Source organism: Acanthopagrus latus, chromosome 2 (assembly GCF_904848185.1).
Source record: "Acanthopagrus latus isolate v.2019 chromosome 2, fAcaLat1.1, whole genome shotgun sequence".
NCBI lineage: Eukaryota > Metazoa > Chordata > Actinopteri > Spariformes > Sparidae > Acanthopagrus > Acanthopagrus latus.
The window spans coordinates 23,418,448-23,423,372 of record NC_051040.1 but is presented as its reverse complement, the minus strand read 5'-3'; the positions used below and the strand labels follow the sequence as shown (position 1 = coordinate 23,423,372).

Here is a 4,925-nt window from a genome sequence, read left to right as displayed (position 1 = left end):
GAGAGGGAGCTAGAGAAAGCAGGAAAGGAAGTGGGAGGATGAAAAGTAAGAGGTAGTATTCAAGTGTTATTGTTGGAATAAAAAAAAAAGTATTCCCCTGTCTTTAGCAGGGTAGAGACAGGGTGGATGTGTGCCTCTGGCGGGAGGCAGCTGTGGAACCGCTGCAAGTTGGAGAGAGGGTCACGCTGACACACGTTAAGGCAACGAAAAATGAAAACCTGCAGTCCACAAGTCACACCACATTCAAGGCACTGTCTTGGTTCTGTTTATTTATTTTTTCAACTCAGTTTTAAAACACACAAACCTTTTTTTCCTACTTTTATGGCTTTGAACCACACAAGAAAAAGTAACATTTTTATTAGGTTTTGAAAAATCAACAGTTTCTCTATGAATGGAGTGTTAAAATATGAGTTAATGTTGATCAGAGTGAGTTAATGAGTGGGGAGCAGAAGGGACGTCTAAAAAAAACCCTGCTAAGCCTACTGCCACCGCAACCTCACCCCAGGCAAACAAAGATAATTGGATGGAATTTGAACACATTTTTCAACAGAAACCAGAGAGTGCAGAAGGAGGCCTTCATCCTGGGAGGAATGGAGGAGCACCTGGAGGAAGGGTTCAGCCTGCAGCTGCTCCTCAATGACGACACCATATTTGAAATCAGTAGGGAGCTTTGGTCACCGCTAAATGACCATCTAAAAAAATTCCCAATTAGAGTGGTTTTAACCACTGAGGGGAGACAAATTTTTAAAGTGATTTCAAAGGATGAGTGGGGGGCAATAGGTTTGTAATGAGTTTGTAAATGTTCTGGGTTTTTTTGTTCATGAATTTATGTGTATTAATTTTTAATATGTTCCTATTGTTCAATGTTTTATACAAATGTATTATTAGGATGGAGGGGGACAACACTAGGGATATGCTCCAATCAGAGGGTTGTAATGAGTTTATAGGTGCTCTGGGTTTTTTTCTTTTTTTTTTGGTTCACAAATGTTTTAATTATATGATGTTTATATATATTACATATATATATATATATATATATATATATATATATATATATATATATATATATATATATTATTGTTCTTATTGTTCAGTTTTGCCAATAAATGTGTTCTACCCATTCTGCGTTTTTTTGAATTCACTGTGCTCAGCTACAGTTCAACTAGTCTGTTGTCAGTGCTTAACTTTCTTGAACGAAATAGAAGAAGAGGGAAAAAAAAGCTTAATTTTTGAAAAGGTATGAAAATAAGAAAAGGTGTAAGTGGCAGAATTACCACGGAGGAGCTAAAAGCTAAAAGACATTTTAAGACAATAGATGCAGAAAGTAGAGTGAGTTGAACAATGGCTCATGTGAGACCTCATAGCTAAAATTAGTGGAAAACAAACGTCTTCAGACAGCTACTTTGCAAAGGAAAAAGAAGAAGGCCCAATGATGAGACAGAAGAAGTGCCTATGACTGCTGAGAAAAAAGAAGCTACATGTAGGGAGACTGACAGTGTTGAAGTTGGCCTGGAGCTGTGGGGACGGCGAGTGGACAACTGCTGGAGACTGCAAATGATGGTGGCCCTGAAGTACGTTACCTTTGTGAGTTACGGAGTAGACTAGGTATAAGGGAGACACTTTGGCTGGCAATTATTCATTGTATAATTGTATTTCTGTGTAATACCCTCCCCCCGGTCAGTAAAATAGTGTCTTACATGAAACCGGTCTGGTGAAAAAAAGGTTTGGGACCACTGGTCTACATGTGTGAGCCATTTGGTGTAGATGGGAATAAGTATGTCAAAGTTATGTGGAATGCCCTGTTTTTGTTTTTTTGAAAGGGCTAAACTGTCAACTCCCGAATACCACTGGCAGAGTACCAGTATCCAGATTTCTTTACAAGAGGTAGGTAGCTCATGTATGTCTCATTCACCTGTGCTCACATTCACCAAATATCATAATATTAAACGCAAACAACAAGCATAGCCATTGCTCGCACTGATAGACGTCAAGCTAGTTGATTTAGTATTCTGACATTGTTTTGAATGTGTGTACGGATGTTGTAAGCTAGTCATGGTTAGCTAGCTAGTGTGAATATACAGACGGTACTACTGATGTGCGTACGGGCCAGGACACTATTATACTTGCTTAACTATGTGATCATGTGCGGGCTGACTCATACAGATAGTCACACTTTATACACACACACACACACACAGGCATAACTACATACTGTGACAAAATAACTCTATTTGTGCAAACACATAAGATAGGGGAGATGCTCAAGGACGTTCCCGTCAAGACATGGGAGTCATCACAGGCTATGCATGCGGACGGAGAGCCAATCCTCGCGTTGATCACACGCTGTGCATGCGGCCACCACACATATCATTAGCCAATTAGTGACAGATACGAGCAACACATACCCATCAGTAGGCGTAGCGAAACAGAGGCTTATAACACAGACACCCCTAGACACGAGTTAGATCTGTTCTGATATTTGCTATTGATGCTATACTGAGCTGATCTCCACTCTCTGCAGACTGTGTAATAAATGCTTATTCTTTTCCTCAATTCTCTGGCTGGTCTTTTACTACATCAACGGACTCGGGTCAGCGACAACCTGCCAAATCTATTGTTGGTGTGCATGTTAAAAGTAATGTAGAACCGTGTTGTTAGCGTTGTGATTGTGTGTTATGTCAATAGTTATGTATTTCCATACTGTAGATATACATACGGTGTGCCTAGACTCCACCGCCACCGACAGTTCGCTACCGTCGACAACGTAGAAGTCATGGAGATGCACCAGGACTTACAGCTTCTCTGTGTAAGTATTTAACCAGGCTGTGTATGTCGATAGCCACCAAAGCTATGACAGACATTCACCACCCCAACCATGAACTGTTTGTGAAGCTGCCTTCTGGCAAGCGCGTACGCAGTGTCATCATAGACATGATGCTTTATATAGCGGGTTCGCCCTTTGCTACAATACGTATGCACGTCCACAATACTGGTTGTGGCAGCTCAGCCCTATGATACAATAGAAATCAATGTAGTCAGCTTTATAACAGAGCTGGTAAATATGGTTCCTTTTAAGGATTGGAGTCATTATGAGCCACTCACTAAACTGAACCGGGTTGAGTGAGTCACTTGTGTCAGTATTGCCTAATCACCATGGAAACTCTGTCTTCGCCCACTGTCTGTTAACCACTGATGTAGTAAAAAAAACACAACGCAATAAAACGCTATATACACCATTGGAAAAATAAAAGATACTAGAAATAAAACAAAAGAAAACCAATAAATAATAGAGTACTGAGGCAGGACCCGTGTAAATGGATAAAGTTCCCAAATAGTTACAATAATAGCCTGCTTACATTATACTAAATATTTATATGTAACATTTATATATAAATTATTACTCACTTATCATCACAGTAACAGTGTCACATACGTCAGTAACTCTAAACACTAAAAACATGAGAAAAATACCTAAGTGGGTTGGGTGCCTTCCTGTATTCCATAAATATGAGGAGTAAATGTTTATTTCTGTTTGGGAAATGTTTGTATGTTGTGTATGTTTCAGTATTTCTGCTTGGACAGCGCGGTGCTGCGATACCAGCAGTGCTTCTGAAGTGTAGGCAGAAGTGTATTCAGGAAGCTGGGCAACTGGTGCAGAAGTCCCAAGCAGCCGGCAGGGAGGTGGCGTGGCTTCGCAGCACTGTAACCCAAAAGCAGAAGTATATTCAATTGAAGTATACGGACAGTGAGTGTGGGGAAAAACACTTCATTTAACAGTATGGTTATTGTGGCTAATTGCAGATGTGATGCAGAAATGCTCAGTGGTGGAAGGTGGTTAAGGATGGTAAGTTTAAATGTGGTAGTTTGGTAGTTTGTTACATTCGAGGTGTGCCTTTATATGTGAGTGTAATTTAAGTGTAGTAATTGTTTTCGTGCCTGTGTTTATGTTATTTTTTGCAAGAGGAAAACGTGTGGAAGCTGCTGAAAAATAAAATGTTTTAGTTTTTGGTTGTGTTTAATCAATAAATGTTTGTGTTTGTTTCCTTCTGAATGAATCCCCTATGGTGAAAATCATAATCTTACAATATGGGGGAAAAAAAAAAATCCAGATAGTGTTATCAATGACATATTTGTGTGTTTCTAAAAGAAGGAACTTCATTTTGTGATGTTGGACTGTTGCATTTGAGAGGTGGTTTGTTTTATAATCATGAAATTTAACCTTTAGTCTGTACAAATATTTTGTTATATTGGCTAAAACTGTCAGCATGATTTGAGAGTAGTATAACATACAGATCAACTGTGCTGTAATTTGGTTTGCAAGGATTCGCTGCTCTTGAATCTTGAGTCAGTGTCAACGTGAGCGTCTGAGAAGTGTCCGTCGTGCCTGTGCTTACGCCACTGGTAGCCCCCTCCCTCGCGTGGTGCGTACTCTGTAGTGCCAATCCCCAGCACAGTGCATGTGCTCACCAGTACAGGTCGGCCACCTGGTGGTTGGGGACAACTGCTTTACGTATTGAATGTCAAGAGGACAGCACACGTTTCACACAAATACGATGTAGCACGTGCTTTACACAATAAAAACATGCAAAAGAAAGCGCAAGTAAAACCAAAAGCCATTTATTCACACACACACACACACACACACACACTTACTTTCTCTCACACATAGCACCAATGCATCCATAAGGAAAACATTGTCCAATTAACATGACATTTACAGGGTGTTTTCTCCACATACACTACAACATCACATATAACTGGCTACATGGTGGACACAGGCAGAGTTAGTTAGCCACAAAACTTTTCTCCTATCTTCATGAAATTTGCAGGATTCATAGGTGTCATCATCCAAGAGTAACAGGTGAGAAGACACGCAGGCGCGTGCTCCGATAGCGCCAAAGCCAGACGTGTGTGGAGCGACGGCA

The 4,925-nt window shown here is 40.3% G+C and overlaps 1 long non-coding RNA gene across 1 annotated transcript; it reads left to right on the top strand.

Annotated features, from left to right (window-relative positions):
- Positions 1-1,178: 1,178 nt before the first annotated feature.
- Positions 1,179-4,013, top strand: LOC119010030. The gene is made up of 3 exons (XR_005071872.1): positions 1,179-1,884; positions 2,707-2,806; positions 3,566-4,013. It is a non-coding gene; the product is annotated as an uncharacterized LOC119010030 (long non-coding RNA).
- The last annotated feature ends 912 nt before the right edge of the window (positions 4,014-4,925 follow it).